Source organism: Symphalangus syndactylus, chromosome 3, assembly GCF_028878055.3.
Source record: "Symphalangus syndactylus isolate Jambi chromosome 3, NHGRI_mSymSyn1-v2.1_pri, whole genome shotgun sequence".
Classification (NCBI taxonomy): Eukaryota; Metazoa; Chordata; class Mammalia; order Primates; family Hylobatidae; genus Symphalangus; species Symphalangus syndactylus.
The window spans coordinates 107,836,217-107,860,010 of record NC_072425.2 but is presented as its reverse complement, the minus strand read 5'-3'; the positions used below and the strand labels follow the sequence as shown (position 1 = coordinate 107,860,010).

The window sequence follows — 23,794 nt, the reverse complement described above, 5'->3', positions numbered from 1 at the left end:
AAGATATATTAACTTGCACAACTCAGGTAATGAGATCCTTCTACCCTTCTTGTTCCTTATCCAAGATGTGTTGCCCACCTCTTTGTTGTTGTTGTTGGGTATTTTAATTTTTTTTTTTTTTTTTTGAGATGGAGTTTTGCTCTTATTGCCCAGGGTGGAGTGCAATGGCACGATCTTGGCTCATTGCAACCTCCGCCTCCTGGGTTCAAGTGATCCTCCTGCCTCAACCTCTCAAAGTGCTGGGATTACAGGTGTCAGCCACCACGCCTGGCTTTGTTGTGTTATTTTAATTGATTTTTAAAAATATGCCCTTCAAGCATCTTAATTTTGTCTGTGAGCTGTTCTGTTCCATGTCATCTGGAATAGCTTGCTGAGTAGTGAACTTGTTGGCTACTGTTTTATTAAAGCAATTTTTCAGATAATAATGGATAAGAGCTGATTCCTGAGCAATAACTCGTGGCATAATTATTTAGTTTGCAAATTTGCAGACGACTATCTGAAAAATTAATGTCAATCTAGGCTACAGAAATATAGCAATGGTTAGAAAAAATGAAATTCAAATAATAATAATCAGCGTTAAGTATGCTCCAAAATTGTGAGTCATTTTAATGAACTAAACTTTCATTTATCATGGGAGACATCAAATTACATAATGGAGACAGCCTGGAGAATGGCCTCAGATAAATTATTATATAGGCCCATGTTCAGGAAATAGTACACAGAAATATTGCTTTCTAGTGGCAGATACAAACTCAGGATTAGGATTTACCTTTCTTTCAAGACATGAAGATGCCAGACCCATGGTCCAAGGTTTAAGCTATTATTTTTTTTGTATGTAACTACGGTATGCACAGAAAGTGAATAAGCAACATACCTTACATCTGTATCAATATAAAATAGGCACAGATAGGCAATATCTTCATTGTGATTTTGTACTATAATTTTACAAGATTTTACTATTGGGGAAGCTAGGTAAAGAATACACAGAATATCAAATTATTTCTTACAACTACATATGAATCTACAATAATCTTAAATAAAATTTTACTCAAAAAATAAAAAACTGCAATGGTATCCGTATTTAGAACTGAGCAGTAATAAAAATGCTGCATATAAAGAGTTGTAAGGAACAATGTCTACAATACTTGGAGAAATATGTATAGCCTTGGATGTATTTATAAAAATGGAAGAATGGGTGTGGCCTGCCATACCTCACCGTGCACCTGTGTGGTTAAGGCTCCTGCTGTGTGTGTGCGTGGGTGTGACTTGTGTCCGCAAAGTTTGTGACGTCCGGGGAACTGCATGTACCTTCAGCCGTCCTCCCTTCACATGCATGTGGACACAGTGTCACCTCCTCAAGCTATACAGTGCCCAGTCTAAAGCACAGGGCTGGGTTCCAAGATGGCTGAATAGGAACAGCTCCAGTCTACAGCTCCTAGTGTGAGGGACACAGAAGATGGGTGATTTCTGCATTTCCAACTGAGGTACTGAGTTCATCTCACTGGGGCTTGTTGGACAGTGGGTGCAGTCCAAGGAGTGTGAGCCAAAGCAGGGTAGGGCATCACATCACACGGGAAGTGCAAGGGGTCAGGGAATTCCCTTTCCTAGCCAAGGGAAGCCATGACAGACGGTACTTGGAAAATCGGGACACTCCCACCCTAATACTGTGCTTTTCCAATGGTCTTAGCAAACGGCACACCAGAAGATTATATTCTGCACCTGGCTCAGAGGGTCCCACACCCACGGAGCCTTGCTCACTGCTAGCACAGCAGTCTGAGATTGAACTGCAAGGCGGCAGCAAGGCTGGGGGAGGGGCGTCTGCCATTGCTGAGGCTTGAGTAGGTAAACAAAGTGGCCAGGAAGCTTGAATTGGGTGGAGCCTACAGAAGCTCAAGGAGGCCTGCCTGCCTCTGTAGACTCCACCTGTGGGGCAGGGCATAGCTGAACAAAAGGCAGCAGAAACTTCTGCAGACTTAAACGTCCCTGTCTGACAGCTTTGAAAGGAGCAATTGTTCTCCCAGCATGGAGTTTGAGATCTGAGAACAGACAGACTGCCTCCTCAAGCGGGTCCCTGACCCCTGAGTAGCCTAGCTGGGAGACATCTCCCAGTAGGGGCCGACCGACACCTCATACAGCCAGGTGCCTGTCTGAGATGAAGCTTCCAGAGGAAGGATCACACAGCAAAATGTACCGTTCTGCAATATTTGCTGTTCTACAACCTCCGCTGCTGATAACCCAGTCAAACAGGGTCTGGAGTGGACCTCCAGCAAACTCCAACAGACCTGCAGCTGAGGGTCCTGACTGTTAGATGGAAAACTAACAAACAGAAAGGACATCCACACAAAAACCCCATCTGTACATCACCATCATCAAAGACCAAAGGTAGATAAAACCATAAAGATGGGGAGAAACCAGAGCAGAAAAGGTGAAAATTCTAAAAATCAAAGTGCCTCTTCTCCTCCAAAGGAATGCAGCTCCTCACCAGCAATGGAACAAAGCTGGACGGAGAATGACTTTTATGAGTTGAGAGAAGAAGGCTTCAGACAACTGGTAATAACAAACTTCTCTGAGCTAAAGGAGGATGTTTGAACCCATTGCAAAGAAGTTAAAACCTAGAAAAAAGATTTGATGAATGGCTAGCTAGAATAGACAGCATAGAGAAGACCTTAAATGACATGATGGAGCTGAAAACCGTGAAACAAGAACTACATGACACATGCACAAGCTTCAGTAGCCGATTCGATCAAGTGGAAGAAAGGGTATCAGTGATTGATGATCAAATTAATGAAATGAAGCCAGAAGAGAAGTTTAGAGAAAAAAGAGTAAAAAGAAACAAACAAAGCCTCCAAGAAATAAGGGACTATATGAAAAGACCAAATCTATGTCTGATTGGTGTACCTGAAAGTGACAGGGAGAATGGAACCAAGTTGGAAAACACTCTGCAGGATATCCAGGAGAACTTGCGCAACCTAGCAAGGCAGGCCAACATTCAAATTCAGAAAATACAGAGAACGCCACAAAGATACTCCTCGGGAAGAGCAACTCCAAGACATAATTGTCAGATTCACCAAAGTTGAAATGAAGGAAAAAATATTAAGGGCAGCCAGAGAGAAAGGTCCGGTTACCCACAAAGGGAAGCCCATCAGATTAACAGCAGATCTCTTGGCAGAAGCTCTACAAGCCAGAAAAGAGTGGGGGCCAATACTCAACATTCTTAAAGAAAAGAATTTTCAACCCAGAATTTCATATCCAGCCAAACTAAGCTTCATAAGTGAAGGAGATATAAAATCCTTTACAGACAAGCAAATGCTGAGAAATTTTGTTACCACCAAGCCTGCCTTACAAGAGCTCCTGAAGGAAGCACTAAGCATGGAAAGGAACAACCGGTACCAGCCACTGCAAAAGCATTCCAAATTGTAAACACCATTGATGCTAGGAAGAAACTACATCAAATAACGAGTAAAAGAACCAGCTAACATCACAATGACACGATGAAATTCACACATAACAATATTAACCTTAAATGTAAATGGGCTAAATATTCCAATTAAAAGACAAAGACTGGAAAATTGGATAGAGTCAAGACCCATCAGTGTGCTGTATTCAGGAAACCCATCTTATGTGCAGAGACACACATAGGCTCAAAATAAAGGGATGGAGGAAGATCTACCAAGCAAATGGAAAACAAAAAAAGCAGAGGTTGCAATCCTAGTCTCCGATAAAACAGACTTTAAACCAACAAAGATCAAAAGAGACAAAGAAGGCCATTGCATAATGGTAAAGGGATCAATTCAACAAGAAGAGCTAACTCTCCTAAATATATGTGCACCCAATACAGGAGCACCCAGATTCATAAAGCAAGTCCTTAGAGACCTACAAAGAGACTTAGACTCCCACACAATAATAATGGGAGACTTTAACACTCCACTATCAACGTTAGACAGATCCACGAGACAGAAAGTTAACAAGGATATCCAGGAATTGAACTCAGCTCTGCACCAAGTGGACCTAATAGACATCTACAGAACTCTCCATCCCAAATCAACAGAATATATGTTCTTCTTAGCACCACATCGCACTTATTTCAAAATTGACCACATAGTTGGAAGTAAAGCACTCCTCAGCAAATGTAAAAGAACAGAGATTATAACAAACTGTCTCTCAGACCACAGTGCAATCAAACTAGAACTCAGGATTAAGAAACTCACTCAAAACCGCTCAACTACATGGAAACTGAAAAACCTGCTCCTGAGTGACTACTGGGTACATAATGAAATGAAGGCAGAAATAAAGATGTTCTTTGAAACCAATGAGAACAATGACACAACATACCAGAATCTCTGGGCCACATTTAAAGCAGTGTGTAGAGGGAAATTTATACCACTAAATGCCCACAGGAGATAGCAGGAAAGATCTAAAATTGACACCCTAACATCACAATTAAAAGAACTAGAGAAGCAAGAGCAAACACATTCAAAAGCTAGCAGAAGGCAAGAAATAACTAAAATCAGAGCAGAACTGAAGGAGATGGAGACACAAAAAAACCCTTCAAAAAAATCAATGAATCCAGGAGCTGGATTTTGAAAAGATCAAGAAAATTGATAGACTGCTAGCAAGACTGATAAAGAAGAAAAGAGAGAAGAATCAAATAGATGCAATAAAAAATGATAAAGGGGATATCACCATCGATCCCACATAAATACAAACTACCATCAGAGAATACTATAAACACCTCTATGCAAATAAACTAAGGAATCTAGAAGAAATGGATAAATTCCTGGACACATACACCCTCCCAAGACTAAACCAGGAAGAAGTTGAATCTCTGAATAGACCAATAACAGGTTCTGAAATTGAGGCAACAATTAATAGCCTGCCAACCAAAAAAAGTCCAGGACCAGATGGAATCACAGCAGAATTCTACCAGAGGTGCAAAGAGGAGCTGGTACCATCCCTTTTGAAATTATTCCAATCAATAGAAAAAACAGGGAACCCTCCCTAACTCATTTTATGAGGCCAGCATCATCCTGATGCCAAAGCCTAGCAGAGATGCAACAAAAAAAGAGAATTTTAGACCAATATCCCTGGTGAACATCGATGCAAAAATCCCAATAAAATACTGGCAAACCGAATCCAGCAGCACATCAAAAAGCTTATCCACCATGATCAAGTGGGCTTCATCACTGGGATGCAAGGCTGGTTCAACATACACAAATCAATAAACATGATCCATCGTAGAAACAGAACCAAAGACAAAAACCACATGATTATCTCAATAGATGCAGAAAATGCCTTTGACAAAATTCAACAGCCTTTCATGCTAAAAACTCTCAATAAACTAGGTATTGATGGGACATATCTCAAAATAATAATAGCTATTTATGACAAACCCACAGCCAATATCATACTGAATGGGCAAAAACTGGAAGCATTCCCTTTGAAAACTGGCACAAGACAGGGATGCCTTTTCTTACCACTCCTATTCAACATAGTGTTGGAAGCTCTGGCCAGGGCAATTAGGCAGGATAAAGAAATAAAGAGTATTCAGTTAGGAAAAGAGGAAGTCAAGTTGTCCCTGTTTGCAGATGACATGATTGTATATTTAGAAAACCCCGTCGTCTCAGTCCAAAATATTAAGCTGATAAGCAACTTCAGCAAAGTCTCAGGATACAAAATCAATGTGCAAAAATCACAAGCATTCCTATACACCAATAACAGACAAACAGAGAGCCAAATGATGAGTGAACTCTCATTCACAATTGCTTCAAAGAGAATAAATTACCTAGGAACCCAACTTACAAGGGAAGTGAAAGACCTCTTCAAGGAGAACTACAAACCACTGCTCAATGAAATAAAAGAGGACACAAACAAATGAGAGAACATTTCATGCTCTTGGATAGGAAGAATCAATATTGTGAAAATGGCCATACTGCCCAAGGTAATTTATAGATTCAATGCCATCCCCATCAAGCTACTAATGACTTTCTTCACAGAATTGGAAAAAATTACTTTAAAGTTCATATGGAACCAAAAAAGAGCCCACACTGCCAAAACAATCCCAAACCAAAAGAACAAAGCTGGAGGCATCATGCTACCTGACTTCAAACTATACTACAAGGCTACAGTAACCACAACAGCATGGTACTGGTACCAAAACAGAGATATAGACCAATGGAACAGAACAGAGCCCTCAGAAATAATACCACACATCTACAACCATCTGATCTTTGACAAACCTGATAAAAACAAGAAATGGGGAAAGGATTCCCTATTTGATAAATGGTGCTGGGAAAACTGGCTAGCTGTATGTAGAAAGCTGAAACTGGATCCCTTCCTTACACCTTATACAAAAATTCATTCAAGATGGATTAAAGACTTAAATGTTAGACCTGAAACCATAAAAACCCTAGAAGAAAACCTAGGCAATACCATTCAGGACATCGGCGTGGGCAAGGACTTCATGACTAAAACACCAAAAGCAATGGCAACAAAACCATAATTGACAAATGGAATCTAGTTAAACTAAAACGCTTCTGCACAGCAAAAGAAACTATCATCAGAGTGAACAGGCAACCTACAGAATGGGAGAAAATTTTTACAATCTACCCATCTGACAAAGGGCTAATATCCGGAATCTACAAAGAACTTAAACAAATTTACAAAAAGAAATCAAACAACCCCATCAAAAAGTGGGCAAAGGATATGAACAGACACTTCTTAAAAGAAGACATTTATGCAGACAACAGACACATGAAAAAATGTTCATCATCACTGGTCATCAGAGAAATGCAAATCAAAACCACAATGAGATACCATCTCACACCAGTTAGAATGGTGATCATTAAAAAGTCAGGAAACAACAGGTGCTGGAGAGGATGTGGAGAAATAGGAACACTTTTACACTGTTGATGGGACTGTAAACTAATTCAACCATTGTGGAAGACAATGTGGCAGTTCCTCAAGGATCTAGAACTAGAAATACCATTTGACCCAGCCATCCCATTACTGGGTATATACCCAAAGGATTATAAATCATGCTGCTATAAAGACACATGCACACGTATGTTTATTGTGGCACTATACACAATAGCAAAGACTTGGAATCAACCCAAATGTCCATCAATGACAGACTGGATTAAGAAAATGTGGCACATATACACTGTGGAATATTATGCAGCCATAAAAAGGGTGAGTTCATGTCCTTTGTAGGGACATGGATGAAGCTGGAAACCATCATTCTGAGCAAATTATCGCAAGGACAGAAAATCAAACACCATATGTTCTCACTCACAGGTGGGAATTGAACAATGAGAACACTTGGACACAGGTTGGGGAACATCACACACCGGGGCCTTTCATGGGGTGGGGGGAGGGGGGAGGGATAGCATTAGGAGATATACCTAATGTAAATGACAAGTTAATGGGTGCAGCACACCAACATGGTATACATATGTAACAAAGCTGCACATTGTGCACATGTACCCTAGAACTTGAAGTATAATTTTAAAACAAAGGAGGAATGACTGAAAATCATGAATCAAATGCCAATTTAATAAATTGAAAGAAGAATAACAGAATAAACCTGAAATAAGAAGAAAGAAAAATAAAGATAAGAGCAGGAATTTATAAAATGGAAAACAAAATGACAAGAGAGACTCAGTGAAGTCCCAGAGCTGTTTAGATAAAAAGTAATAAAATTGACACATCCATGGAATGATTAACCAAAAGAATAAAAAAGAGAGGTGGCAGAAATAAGCAATATTAGAAACTTTACAAATGAAAGGGTTTGGATGTTATTCCAACCAACTTTATCTGAATAAATTGAAAACTGAGATTAATTGAGCAAATTCTTTAAAAATATAGCTTACCAAACTGAGTTTAGAAGAAACCGAAGAAGTCTGACTTCCAGAGTGATGTAGGAGATCACAAAAGGCCACCTATTCACCCACTGCAACAATGAGAACAAAATCCGAAAAATTGCAAAACTCATATTTTTAAGTAATCACAAAGTCATCAATAGACCAGATGACAAGGACTGGATGAACTAAAATTCCAGAGAGGAAAGATCCCTGTCTATGTAAGCTTTGGGGGCATTTGTTGATTTGGGTTTGGGTTTAAGGATTAGACTTGGCCTACTGGGAGGAGGAGAAACCAGTGGGGATTTTCATAGTCACAGGGGCGGGTCTAATGAAGTGCAATTAGAAGTGTTCCAAAATGTTTACTATAATGGAAATGCAAAGTAAAATTACAATAAGATAATACTACATGCCTACCAGAATGGCTAAAATTAAAGACTGGTAATGCCAAATGTTGGTGATGATGTGGAGTCAGTGGAGCTCTCATACACTGCCTGTGGGAATGTACATTGTTTCAGCCACTTCAAGAAACTGTCAGTTTTTGTGAAGTTAAATATATACCTATCCTTTGGATCTGCAATTCTCATGAAAATGATTGAAGTACTGATATAGGCAACAACATGAATGAATATCACATCATACTGTGTGAAAGAAGCCAGTTACAACAGAAAACATATTGTATAATTCTACTTATATAGTTTAAGAATAGGCAAAAGTAATCTGTCATAGAAGTCAGACTGATGTGGGGGGTGGATATTTTATGGGAAGGGGTGATGGAAATATTTTATATCTTGATATGGATAGCGGTTGCACAGATAAGTACATATTAAAATTTCATAGAGGCTTACCCTTAAGTTTGTTCATTGTATACAAGTTATACTGTATTTAAAAAGCCAATAATGCCTCCAAAATACATTAGAAAATAAACGGATGAATAAAATAAAAGAGATACTTGCCTAAAAAAGATGATAGTGTGTTATGAATCAAGGATAATTGTGAATTCAATGCTATGTGAGGTCCTAAAGTTGTACTAGGTGTTTATTATTGCAGCCTCAGATTATGAACTTTTGACTTCTGCATCCCACTCAGTGTTGATTCAATATTGGTTTTAGAGTTGTCTAAAAACTGACTACACCCTCGTCTAGTAACCGTTCTATCTAAGTCATTTTCTTGTATCCATTTACTGAGTCACATCTACTCCACCCTATGAAAGTATGCTCACTTTCGTTGCACCCACACTATTTAACACATAAAGCAGGGGTCCCCGATTATTCTGCTGCTAGTGTGCTTTGGTCCTGAGGCCTCATACTCATGGCTCCCATCCCCCATCTCGCCTCATCCCACCAGTACCCTTTCCCCACCAGTACCCTTTTCCTGGGGTCTACCTGACTTCCTTCATCAACTTTGACCTTTCACAGTTTTACAGACACAGTCCTTACTCTCTGGGTTATATGTCATAAACTAGATTATGAGACTGGTGAATTAGATGGATTATTTGATTTATGCAATAACTGCATACCATTATATGTAAAAACATAAAGTCAGGTTCTCATATAAGAGTGTAGGGGATGGAGAACTGGGCCTGAACATTTGGATGGGAAAGCAAGCGAAATAATAAAGAAGTGACTTTGGACTGTTTTCTCTACTGGAGACATTATGAATATTTCAAATGTCATTGAACAGGTTACACTTTCACACTTCTTCCCCTAAAGCTTTTGTCGGGTTATTCATAGCTGTGCCTTTCAATACATTATTTTAAAAAAATTGTTGATGATGTCACTCTTGGAGAAAATATATGCCACCATTCATAGGTATTTATGCTACTGTTCATAGATATTTTACATATTAATGATTTCTTTATACCCTCTCTTGTTCCATAATGTTTTTTAGGTAATTTGGAAAGTAATACAGGATCACACATATATTAAAATCCTTAGGTAAAGAAATCATGGGAAAGGCTAAATAAGGGTGGGGGAAAAGAAGGTGAAATCATGGAGTAAAATTAGTACCTAAAATTACTGGTTTTGATTCTGTATACTTTAAAAACTGACCTGAAAATTTGGTTCTGAGCATCTTAGTAGGAAACACTATTTGTTACTGATGGAACCCACATACATTTTTTAACTCTGGTTGGTGTTAAACTGTAGGGTTTGTTAACTTTTCTAGAAGGGAGTTGAAGGTCAGGCCTTTATTCAGAAATGTGATCCTCCAACCCTCTTGCATTATCTTACTGTTTGCTTCGGGGAGAAATTAGACATAAACCTAGTATTTTTGCCAGGAACATAAGGCTGCCTTAATTCCGAAGACTTCCCATAGTAGTCTATCTGTCTGTCTTCCTATATATGTCATCTGACAACAATATCTGAGAAGCTCTCAGAGAGTTTTGTTTTCTGGAAGCTACCTATTTCTCAGAGTAGATGGTGGAAGGTGTATTTGATTAAAGTAAAGTACTTTTAAGTTTTCATTGCCTGTTCTTTATCTATCTTTCCTTTTTTTTTGAGACAGAGTCTCACTCTGTTGCCTATGCTGGAATGCAGTGGTGCAATTACAGCTCACTGTAACCTTAAATTCTTGGGCTCAAGCAATCCTTCTGCCTCAGCCTCCAAAGTAGGTAGGACTGCAGCTGCGTGCCACCACATCCAGCTTTTTTTTTTTTTTTTTTGGGTAGAAATCTTGCTAGGTAGGGTCTTGCTATATTGCCCAAGCTAATTTTGAATTCCTGGCCTCAAACAATTCTCCTGTCCTTGCCTTCCAAAGTGCTCAAATTACAGGCTACCACACCTGGCCTGTTTGTTCTTTCTGAATATGCTGTTATTCCTTGGGAGAGTTCATCAATAAAAGTGTCTGTAGTTTTCAATTGCATCTTTAATGAAATGTTATGACTAATTTTTCAACTAATATAAAGCAGACTGCTGTCAGAACAACAAATAGTCTACAATTTCTAGGCTTAGGATACTATTTTTTGTTTTGAGGTATATTTGAAGCTTCTAATTGAAAAGTATATTTCTTTCTATTCAATAGAACGCTGCTATAGATAGTAAGAACAATATTAATAATAGATATTGTACTTACCCAGTAGTCTTGCAAATTTCTTTTACATATATGTGGGGAAAACCATCCTTTTTGGTGCTGAAAATATCTGATGTGTTTGTTTTCTTCCTCCTACGATGCTAGAGAAAAGTATTTTCCTCATTCTGGTTTTAACGGAAGTCTATGTATTCTCTGCTTCTGTCTCACAGCAAGCTCTAATTGGCTCAGAAACAGCAGGCCGTGTTTAACAACTGGGAGGTTGGGGAAGGAAGAATGTAGGTTTGGTTTCAGTTTCATTTCTCAGATCTGAAATTACAGCATGGCCTTTTCTTTCTGAAATGCTTTTTAATAAGCTATGGCTATATACCACCTTCTGGTCTGCTTGGTTAAAATCTGAAGGCTTAACAATTTTTCCTCACTTGAGAGTTTTGAGGGCACAGAAAGCCCCATTGTCTTGTTATAGACAAACTGTGGGAGTCTGGCTTAATTGATCCCTTGGGAATATGAGTTTACATTGCAGTCCCAGCCTTGTAGAGCGCCAGGTTGGAGATACTCTAGGTCAGTATTTCACTGGCCTTTAAGGGTGGAGTTACTGTCCATTTCTGTTTTCCTAAAGTGTGTAAAGAATGTCTTTCAGGGATAGGACTTCTTTGAGCACCCCAATAAATACTAAATGCATTTATTGCAGAGCAGACCAGGGCTGCAGCAGACCTGATGGTCACATTGTAAAGATTTATCTTTTCTAAGGTCAGTGTCAGGGCCAGGTAGAAAACTGCCTGAGTGAGATAAACAAAAATAGCTGATAATTTAAAAACTAACAGCAAGTACTGATATTTCTTGTGTGTGCTCAATTAGCTTTTGGTTTCCACATCCCACAATTGATTCACACTGGTTTTAGATGAAAACATTCAAAAACATTTATTTTAAAATATTTATTGGCACTTACCATGTACCAGGCATTGTTCTAAATGTTTCATATTAACTTAATTACTCTTCACAACAATCTCCTGAGGTAGAGATTATTTTTAACTCAATTTTAAAGGTGAAGAAACTGAGGCATAGAGATTAAATAATATGGCTAAAGTTTGCATAACTAATACATGGCAGATATTTGAATCCAGGTTTCAGGCCAGTGCTCTTAAATCTTGAGGTTTAGGAAGAAAGAAAGTGGCTATGAAGGACAGCCTAGATATGACCACTACACTCACCCTCAGGAGCCCTCCTCGTAAGGGGACCCTGGGCCTGAACTCCAAAACCTGGGTTCCACTTTGCATCGGGACCAGTGTGATGGTTAATTTTATGGGTCAACTTGACTGGGCCACAGAGTGCCTAGATATTTGGTCAAACATTATTCTGGTGGTTCTGTGAGGGTGAGGAGGCAGGACTAGCTTGCAGCTCCTACTGGGACAGACAGGACAGCATGTGTAGACTCACATCGTGAACTTTTGCTTCAAGAATTACTGCAGCAACATACCAGGAAAGCCAAGAGAATTCACAGACCCTTTGAAGGAACTGTATCGCCACTGCAGTTTCTCTGAGATGCCAAAAAAAAGCCATGAGTCTGCTTGCTTTCTCAGCAGGGAGGCTGATAGTCAGAGGCAAGTTCTCAGCCCTGGTCACCGACTTGATGTTGTTGGCAGGGGCACAGTGGGAGTGAGACTGGCCTTTAGGACTGCAAGTTGTGTGGAAACGGGGTGAGGCCTGTGACTACTGGCTTTTCCCCACTTCCCTGGTGTCCTGTGTCACTCAGTGGAGACAGCCATAATCCCCCTGGGAACATAACTCCATTGGCCTGGGAACCACACCCCTGCCCCCAACAGCAACTGCAGCAAGCCCCACCCAATAAGAGTCTGAGCTCAGACAAACCTATCCCTGCCCCAACCTGGTGGTCTTTCTTTACCTGCCCTGGTTGCAAAGACAAAAGACATATTCTGCCCACTGCCTCAGAAACATGAATATATAACTAGATGACCCTAGGTCAAGTTTGCTTCCTCCCTGTAGTACCACAGCTAATGCACTCTTGAAAATGCCACCTCCTGGCTGGAGGCCAACCAACACAAAACCAGAGCATTTAACAGAAATATAACCAAGGACCCTTACAGAGTCCACTTCACTCCCCTACTACCTCCATTGGAGCAGGTGTTGGTATCCACAGCTGAAAGATCTGAAGATATATTACATCACAGGACTCTGCCGACACTTCCCAGTACCAGTCTGGAGTCCAGTAGCTCTGCTAGATGACTAGGCCCAGAAGAGAAAAAACAATCACTGCAGTTTGGCTCAGGAAGCCCCATCCCTAGAGGAAGTGGGAGAACATTACATCAAGGGAGCACCCTGTGGGACAAAAGAATCTGTATAGAAGCCCTTGAGTCCCAGATCTTCCCTCTGACACAGTCACCCAAATGAGAAGGAACCAGAAAAACAATTCTGGTAATATGAAAAAACAAGGTTATTCAACACCCCCAAAATACCACATCAGCTCACCAACAATAGATCCAAACCAAGACAAAATCTCTGAATTGCCAGGAAAATAATTCAGAAGGTTTATTATTAAGTGAATCAAAAAGGCACTAGAGAAAGGTGAATTCTAACTTAAAGAAATAACAAACATGATACAGGATATGAAAGGAAAATTCCTCAGTGAAATAGATAGCATACATAAAAAACAATCACAATTTCTGGAAATGAAGAACACAATTAGAGAAATAACAAATGCACTAGAGGTGGTTGGCAAGATGGCCAAATAGGAACAGCTCCGATCTGCAGCTCCCAGTGAGATCAATGCAAAAGGCGGGTGATTTCTGCATTTCCAACTGAGGTACCTGGCTCATCTCATTGGGACTGGTTAGACAGTGGGTGCAGCCCATGGAGGGTGAGCTGAAGCAGGGTGGGAAATCTCCTCACCCAGGAAACACAAGAGGTTGGGGAACTCCCTCCTGTAGTCAAGGGAAGCTGTGAGGTACTGCGCCATGAGGAACGGTGCATTCTGGCCCACATACTACACTTTTCCCATGGTCTTCACAAGCTGCAGACCAGGAGATTCCCTTGGAGGCCTACACCACAAGAGCCCAGGGTTTCAAGCACAAAACTGGGTGGCCGTTTGGGTAGACAATGAGTTAGCTGCAGGAGTTTTTTTTTAATACCCTAGTGGTGCCTGGAACACCAGCAAGACAGAACTGTTCACTCCCCTGAAAAGGGGGCTGAAGCCAGGGAGCCAAGTGGTCTAGCTCAGCGGATCCCACCCCCATGTGCCAGGTCTGTTCTGCAGACCCTGGCTGAGCAATGGATGTAAGGGGTACTCAGACACAGGTATGCAGTGTAAGAGCAGCTAGGGGTCTGCCTGGCTTTAGTGGCCAAAGTGCAGCAGCCCTGAGAAGCTGGAGCTGCTTGCTTTTATTCAGTGCAGGCACAATGCTGAAAACCTGGAGCAAACACAACCTGAAGGTGACTAACATTTATTGTTCCCCTTTCAGGAAATGTCATACGCATGGATGATCAAAGGTCAGTTCCTGGTCAATATAAGTAAACAAGCCTGTTTAAGATAAATTCCCCTACACTCACTTGTACCTACTCCTTGCCCTCTGCCTCAGGGATATAGAACAGCTGCCTTCAGCTATTCTCCCCTGGAGCTTTGCAGAGCCTTCTGACCTTTCTGCTCCTTTCCCTATTGTTTCTCCCACCACTCTGACTGATCTCCTACACCCATGGAACCCAGCAAGCTAAGATCCACTGGCTTGAAATTCTCGCTGCAAGCACAGCAATCTGAAGTCGACCTGTGATGCTAGAGCTTGGTGGGGAGAGCTGTGTCTGCCATTACTGAAGCTTGTTTTCCCCTCACAGTGTAAACAAAGCCACCAGGAAGTTCAAATTGGATGGAGCCCACTGCAGCTCGACAAAGCTGCTGTAGCCACACTGCCTCTCTAGATTTCTCCTTTCTGGGCAGGGCATCTCTGAAAGAAAGATAGCAGCCCCAGTCAGGGTCTTATAAATAAAACTCCCATCTCCCTGGGATAGAGCACCTGGGGGAAAGATGGCTGGGGGCACAGCTTCAGCAGACTTAAGCGTTCCTCCCTGCCATCTCTGAAGAGAGGAGCAGATCTCCCAGAACAGCGCTAGAACTCTCTTAAGGGACAGACTGCAGACTACCTCCTCAAGTGGGTCCCTGATCCCTGTGCCTCCTGACTGGGAGACACCTCCCAGCAGTGGTTGACAGATACCTCATACAGGAGAGCTCCAGCTGGCATCTGGCAGGTGCCCCTCTGGGACAAAGCTTCCAGAGGAAGGAGAAGGCAGCAATCTTTGCTGTTCTGTAGCCTCCGCTGGTGATATCCAGGCAAACATGGTCTGGAGTGGACCTTCAGTAAATTCCAGCAGACCTACAGCAGAGGGGCCTGACTGTCAGAAGGAAAACTAACAAACAGATAGGAATAGCATCAACATCAACAAAAAGGACGTCAACACAAAAACCCCAACTGAAGGTCACCAACGTCAAAGACCAAAGGTAAATAAATCCATGAAGATGAGAGAAACCAGTATAAAAATGCTGGAAATTCCAAAAACCAAAATGCCTCTTCTCCTCCAAAGGATCACAAATCTTCAACAGCAAGGGAAGAAAATGAGAGGAAGAATGAGTTTGATGAATTGACAGAAGTAGGTTTCAGAAGGTGGGTAATAACTAACTCCTTTGAGCTAAAGGGGCATATTCTAACCCAATGCAAGGAAGCTAAGAACCTTGAAAAAAGGTTAGAGAAATGGCTAACTAGAATAAGCAGTGTAGAGAAGAACACAAATGACCTGATGGAACTGAAAAACAGACCATGAGAACTTCGTGAAGCACACACAAGTATCAATAGCTGAATCAATCCAGTGGAAGAAGGGATATGACAGATTGAAGGTCAGCTTAATGAAATAAAGCATGAAGACAAGATTAGAGAAAAAAAGAATGAAAAAGAAGGAACAAAGCCTCCAAGAAATATGGGATTATGTGAAAACAGCAAAATCTACATTATATTGGTGTACCTAAAAGTGACAGGGAGAATGGAACCAAGTTGGAAAACACTCTTCAGGATATTATCTGACCTTCCCCAAACCAGCAAGACAGGCCAACATTCAAATTCAAGAAATACAGAGAACATCACAAAGATACTCCTTGAGAAGAGTGACCCCAAGACACATACATCAGGTTCGCCAAGGTTGAAATGAAGGAAAAAATGTTAAGGGCAGCCAGAGAGAAAGGTCAGGTTACCCACAAAGGGAAGCCAATTAGACTAAAAGCAGAACTCTCCGCAGAATCCCTACAAGCCAGAAGAGAGTGGGGGCCAATATTCAGCATTCTTAAAGAAAAGAATTTTCAACCCAGAATTTCATATCCAGCCAAACTAAGCTTCATAAGTGAAGGAGAAATGCAATCCTTTACATACAAGCAAATGCTGAGAGATGTTGTCAACACCAGGCCTGCTTTACAAGAGTTCCTGAAGGAAGCACTAAATATGGAAAGGAAAAACTGGTACCAGTCACTGCAAAAACATACCAAATTGTAAAGACCGTTGACAGTAAGGAGAAACCATATCAACTAAAAGGCAAAATAACCATCTAGCATTATAATGACAGTATCAAATTTACACATAACAATATTAGCCTTAAATGTAAATGGACTAAATGCCCCAATTAGAAGACACAGACTGGCAAATTGGATAAAGAGTTAAGACATATAGGTGTGCTGTATTCAGGAGACCCATCTCACATGCAAAGACACACATAGGCTCAAAATAAAGGATTGGAGGAATATTTACCAAGCAAATGGAAAGAAAAAAAAAAGCATGTGTTGCAATCCCAGTCTCTGATAAAACAACTTTAAACCAACAAAGATCAAAAAAGACAAAGAAGGGCATTAAGTAATGGTAAAGGGATCAATGAAAGAAGAAGAGCTAACTATCCTAACTATATATGCACCCAATACAGGAGCACTCAGATTCATAAAGCAAGTTTTTAGAGACCTACAAAGAGACTTAGACTCCCACACAATAATAATGGGAGACTTAAACACCCCACTCTCAGTATTAGACAGATCAATGAATCAGAAAATTAACAAGGAAATTCAGGGCTTGAACTCAGCTCTGAACCAAGCAGACCTAATAGACATCTACAGAACTCTCTAACCCAAATCAACAGCCATTCTTCTCAGTACCACATCACACTTATTCTAAAATTGACCACATAATTGGAAGTAAAACACTCCTCAGCAAATGCAGAAGAACGGAGATCATAACAAAAAGTCTCTCAGACCAAAGTGCAATCAAATTAGAACTCAAGATTAAGAAATTGACTCAAAACCACACAACTACATGGAAATTAAACAACCTGCTTCTGAATGACTACTGGGTGAATAACAAAATTAAGGCCGAAATAAATAACTTCTCTGAAACCAATGAGAACAAAGACACAACATACCAGAAACTCTGAGACACAGCTAAAGCAGCGTTTAAAAGGAAATGTATAGCACTAAATGCCCACAGGGGAAAGTGGGAAAGATCTAAAATTGACACCGAACATCACAATTCAAAGAACTAGAGAAGCAAGAGCAAACGAATTCAAGAGCTAGCAGAAGACAAGAAATACTTAAGATCAGAGGAGAAATGAAGGAGATAGAGATACAAAAATCCCTTTAAAGAATCAATGAATCCAGGACCTGTTTTTTTGAAAAGATTAACAAAATAGACCACTAGCCAGACTAAAATGAAGAAAACAGAGAAGAATCAAATAGACACAATAAAAAAGAGATAAAGGGGATACCACCACTGATCCCACAGAAATACAAACTACCATCAGAGAATACTATAAACACCTCTACGCAAATAAACTAGAAAATCTAGAAGAACTGGATGAATTCCTGGACAGAAACACCCTCCCAAGACTAAACCAGAAAGAAGTTGAATCCCTGAATAGACCAATAACAATTTCTGAAATTGAGGCAGTAATTAATAGCCTAGCAACCAAAAAAAGTCCAGGACCAGACAGATTCACAGCCAAATTCTACCAGAGGTACAAAGAGGAGCTGGTACCATTCCTTCTGTAACTATTCCAATCAATAGAAAAAGAGGGAATACTTCCTGACTCATTTTATGAGGCCAGCATCATCCTGATACCAAAACCTGGCAGAGACACAACAAAAAAAGAAAATTTCAGGCCAATATCCCTGATGAACACTGATGCGAAAATCCTTGATAAAATGCAAAACAAATCCAGCAGCACATCAAAAAGCTTATCCACCATGATCAAGTCAACTTCATCCCTGAGATGCAAGGCTAGTTCAATATATGCAAATCAATAAATGTAATCCATCACATAAACAGAAGCAATGACAAAAACCACATGATTATCTCAATAGATACAGAAAAGGCCTTTGATAAAATTCAACACCCATTCATACTAAAAACCTCAATAAGCTAAGTATTGATGGAATATATCTCAAACTAATAAGAGCTATTTATTACAAACCCACAGCCAATATCATATAGAATAGGTGAAAGCTGGAAGCATTTGCTTTGAAAACTGGCACAAGACAAGGATGCCCTCTCTCACCACTCCTATTCAACGTAGTATTGGAAGTTCTGGCCAGAGCAATCAGGAAAGAGAAAGGAATAAAGGATGTTCAAATAGGAATAGAGGAAGTCAAATTGTCTCTGTTTGCAGATGACATGATTGTATATTTAGAAAACCCCATCGTCTCAGCCCAAAGTCTCCTTAAACTGATAAGCAACTTTAGCAAAGTCTCAGTATACAAAATCAATGTGCAAAAATCACAAGCATTCCTATACACCAATAATAGATAAACAGTGAGCCAAATCATGAGTGAACTCCCATTCACAATTGCTACAAAGAGAATAAAATACCTAGGAATCCAACTTACAAGGGATGTGAAGGACCTCTTCAAGGAGAACTACAAACCACTGCTCAAGGAAATAAGAGAGGACACAAACAAATGGAAAAGCATTCCATGCTCATGGATAGGAAGAATCAATATCATGAAAATGGCCATACTTCCCAAAGTAATTTATAGATTCAATGCTATTCCCATCAAGCTACCATTGACTTTCTTCACAGAATTACTAAAAACTACATTAAATTTCACATGGAACCAAAAAAGGGCCCGTATAGCCAAGACAATCCTAAGCAAAAAGAACAAAGCTGGAGGCATCACACTAGCTGACTTCAAACTATATTACAATATAGGCTACAGTAACCAAAACAGCATGGTACTGGTACCAAAACAGATATATAGACCAATGGAACAGAACAGAGGCCTCAGAAATAATGCCACACATCTACAACCATCTGATCTTTGACAAACCTGACAAAAACAAAAACAAGCAATGAGGAAAGGATTCCCTATGTAATAAATGGTGTTGGGAAAACTTGCTAGCCATATGCAGAAAACTGAAACTGGACCACTTCCTTGTACAAAAATTAACTGAAGATGGATTAAAGACGTAAACATAAGACCTAAAATCATAAAAACCCTAGAAGAAAACTAGGCAATAGCATTCAGGGCATAGGCATGGGCAAAGATTTCATGTCTAAAACACCAAAAGCAATGGCAACAAAACCAAAATTGGCAAAGCTCTAATTAAAACAAAGAGCTTTGCACAGCAAAAGAAACTATCATCAGAGCAAACAGGCAACGTACAGAATGGGAGAAAACTTTTGCAATCTATCCATCTGACAAAGGGCTAATATCCACAATCTACAAGGAAGTTAAACAGATTTACAAGAAAAAAAAAACCCAATCAAAAAGTGGGTGAAGTATATGAACAGACATTTCTCAAAAGAAGACATTTATGTGGCCAACAAACATATGAAAAAAAGCTCATAATTGCTGGTCATTAGAGAAATGGCAAATCAAAACCACAATGAGATACCATCTCACACCAGTTAGAATGGCGATCATTAAAAAGACAGGAAACAACAGATGCTGGTGAGGATGTGGAGAAATACGAACACTTTTACACTGTTGGTGGAGTGTAAATTAGTTCAACCATTGTGGAAGACAGTGTGGTGATTCCTCAAGGATCTAGAAGCAGAAATACCATTTGACCCTGCAATCCCATTACTGGGTATATACCCAAAGAATTATAATCATTCTACCATAAAGACACATGCACACATATGTTTATTGCAGCACTGTTCACAATAGCAAAGACTTGGAATCAACCCAAATGCCCATCAATGATAGACTGGATTAAAAAAATGTGGCACATACACACCATGGAATACTATGCAGCCACAAAAAGGATGAGTTCATGTTCTTTGCAGGGACATGGATGAAGATGGAAACCATCATTCTTAGCAAACTAACAAAGGAACAGAAAACCAAATATCACGTGTTCTCACTAGTAAGTTGGAATTGAACAATGAGAACATATGGACACAGGGAGGGGAACACCACACACTGGGGCCTGTTGAGGGGTGGAAGGCTAGGGGAGGGATAGCATTAGGAGAAATACCTAATGTAGATGACCGGTTGATAAGTGCAGCAAACAACCATGGCGTGTGTATACCTATGCAACAAACCTGCACATTCTGCACATGTATCCAGAACTTAAAGTATTATAAAGAAAAAAAAAATTAAAAAAAATGTTGCTGATCCTTTGTTTTGTTTTTCAGAGTCAAGGAAACTTTTCTTTTGAGCTATTGACAGCTTTTTACAAATAAGTATACTCCTATGAACAAAATTTGGAGCATATTTGTTTCTCTCTACCTTATTTCTCCAGAATTTGGAAACTATTTCTGAATATTCTTAATTTATGGCAGTATAGTTATTTATGTAAGTGCAATAAGAATTTGTTTTCATTTGTAACAGGACACAATTGGAGAAACTGGTTATTTTACCAAGGCTGTGACTGGAATGACATGCTTTCCTTTAAAGAATCAAACTTGCCCTATAGAGCCAATAAAAGATTTTTGGGAAAACTGGCCTTATACCTTGTCTACACAGTCCCTGCACAGGGTTCCTGACCTGTGGTAAATAAAGAATGTCACTTTGTGACAGGCCCAGGGCCCCAAGTTATCTTGGAACTTCAAGGGGAGAAGAATTCACCCAACTCATAGGTGTTTGATGGTACAAAACATGGCTGGGCAGCTTGAGGCAGGAGAATCACTTGAACCCAGGAGGCAGAGGTTGCAGTGAGCTGAGATTGCGCCATTGCACTCCAGCCTGGGTGACAGAGCGAGACTCCAACTCAAAAAAAAAAACCAAAAAACCCCCAAAACAAAAAACAAAGGCTGATTTGAGATGCCTTCTATGGAACAAAGTTCCATCAAAGCCAATTTAAAAAGCCTATGTGAAAAATAATTATTCTTGCTGCACTTTATACAAATAATCTGGCTAAGTACAATAAAGCAAATCGGTCCTACCATGATGTGTCTTTAGTAAAATTGGGAAACTGGAGAGAGAAAAATTATGTTTCAAAAACTATAGTACATCTGTTGTTGGATTCTAGTCTTGCCTAATATTTTTCAATTTTTATTATTTTCTACAGTTTGGGCTGAATTCGAATGTTTCTTGGGTACAAGTTTTCGAAATAATGTTTTCATTTTTTTCCCTTCTTTTTCCCCTCATTTTTCCTCATTTGGAGTCACTGAAAACTGAGTTATGCTTTTGTAAAGCCCTGTGACCTGATGCTAGATAACTTAAACTTCAGAAGAAAATAACAGCAGCCTATTTACATACATAAAGCCACTTTCAAACCTGCCTGCTTATATATGGGCTTCAGAGTAATGTGACCTATATCGATTTACCAGGATTGTTCTTTTAGATCTTGTATTCTCTCTCCCCCTGTTTTCTCTGCATAGGACATGAGACTTCTCAACTTGCTAAAAATGAGCTTTCCTAATAACTTGGGACCTTTCTAGGAATAAACCATTTTAGCCATGAGAGGCCAGATGAAACCTTAGACCAGAGACTCATTTTCTTCTAAAATGCTTTCTCTAAAGATTTTAAAAAAGAAAAGGGAAATGTGAAAGGAAAGTAAATCTTGAAAATCTTGGGCCCCCCAGAATCACTAACCTAAAGGGAAAAGTCAAGCTGGGAACTGCTTAGGGCAAACCTGCTTCCCATTCTATTCAAAGTCATCCCTCTGCTCACTAAGGAAAATGCATATCTGATTGCCTTCTTTGGAAAGGTTAATCAGAAACTGAAAAGAATGCAACTGTTTTTCTCTCACCTACCTGTGACCTGGGAGCTCCCTCCCTTCTTGAGTTGTCCCTCCTTTCTGGACGGAACCAATGTACATCTTACATATATTGATTGATGTCTCATGTCTCCCTAAAATATATAAAACCAAGCTGTGCACCTTGGGAACATGTTGTCGGGACCTTCTGAGGCTGTGTCATGGGTGTACATCCTCAACCTTGGCAAAATAAACTTTCTAAATTAACTGAGACCTGTCTCAGATTTTTGAGATTCATAAACTTCTCTGCAGAGTAATGTAAGACCTTATCCTCATTAAGGGTGGGGTGACATTTTGCATATTACACTATATTTCTCTTCAGGAAGAATGTAATTATTTATGGGGGCGTCAAAGGGTTTGCATCCTACTCTCTATGAGTCCAGCATTCACGTTTAGGGGTTGTTTCATTCAGGAGAATCAGAAAAGATCACTCTATAGCATGGCTGTTGAAATGGGGGCTAAGGAGAAGGAAGCTCTCTAAGATACCTGATGGTGGGGCCAGAATTATTAACTCTAAAGATAGTTATGGTTAGCAGGAATATTTAGTAGTGTTTCCTCCTTTCATTATAACTTTTTTCTCTACATCAAGCCTTTAGTTATATCTTATTAAATGTTATAGTCCTGTAGTGGAGTTTAAAAGAAATAAGGATCAGGCCTATGTCCACAGGCCTATGAACAACTTGGGGAGTATAGCCACTTGGGAGATCCTGTTACTGTATGGACTGGTGGACTGCAGAAGAAGGAGGCAACTGTTTGGAGCAGGATCAGCAGCAGACACAGCTTTCAGAAAGAGGGACATGTTCTAGACCGTGTGAGCGTTGCCCAGATTCATAGAAATATAGGCCAGAAGAACACTGATAGAGCATAGACTTCTTGATGACAAGAAGAATTGGGTTTGGAGTCCAGAATATCTAAGTTACATTACAAAGAGATACAAAGATGTGGATAAACATATTTGTTATTTCAATATTCAATTTAATCTATATTAGCCAATATTTCACTTTATAGGCAATGAGTAGTTCTTAAATTCCAAGCTCTAGAATGCTGCTTGAGACTGTTCTGGCTGTTGTGCATCTGAGAATGAGCTTCTGGGATGGCATTCCTTGACACTGAAAACTTGAGAACACATATTACCATGAGGAAGCCCTCTAATCAGGCAGGAATGATGGTGGTCATGGAAGACTTCCTGGTGAAGGTGACTCTTGAACTCAGTTGTGAATGACAAATCAGAATAGCAGGAAAGAGAATGTTAGATGGAAATAAGGCAATCTCAACAGAGAGAACAGCATGTATATAGCACAGGTTGAGAAGTAAAGGGAACAAAGAGGGTAATGAATGGAAAAAATAAGCCAGGGGAGATGGGATCTAAGGAACAGGTGGAGATAAGGCTGTATTCACAGGAGACAAAAATGGCTTAAAGGAAGAGATTCACCTGTGAATGGGAACAAGAGAATGGAGAGAGTTCAAGTTTATGATTACTTTATTTTTTGAACTCTTCTCTCTCCTGGAGCAATGAGCTGGAAGAAGGGCAAGGGGTACAAGGAGTGTGTGTGTGTATGTGTTGGGGAGAGTGTTATGTGGAGGATGGGGAACAACATATTTACCTTCCACATAAGTTTTTATTGATACCAAGATGAGGTAAGTAGAACTCTGGTGTGGATCTGTGGGTTTGAGTCCAGT

General features: G+C 40.0%; 1 protein-coding gene across 3 annotated transcripts in view; it reads right to left on the bottom strand.

Moving 5' to 3' along the window:
• The window catches only part of SAMD9 (sterile alpha motif domain containing 9), a 36,249-nt gene extending 12,492 nt beyond the window's left edge, over positions 1 to 23,757 (bottom strand). Inside the window, exons 1-3 of one of the 3 annotated variants that reach the window (XM_063636328.1) lie at positions 22,113 to 23,757; positions 10,929 to 15,262; positions 7,869 to 7,948 (exon numbers count right to left, since the gene is read on the bottom strand). The gene's annotated coding sequence lies outside the window, so the exon portion shown is untranslated. Of the gene's footprint in view, positions 1 to 7,868; positions 7,949 to 10,928 lie in introns of all 3 variants that reach the window. The other 2 variants (XM_055272691.2, XM_063636329.1) reach the window with 2 other exon arrangements.
• Between the last annotated feature and the right edge of the window lie 37 nt (positions 23,758 to 23,794).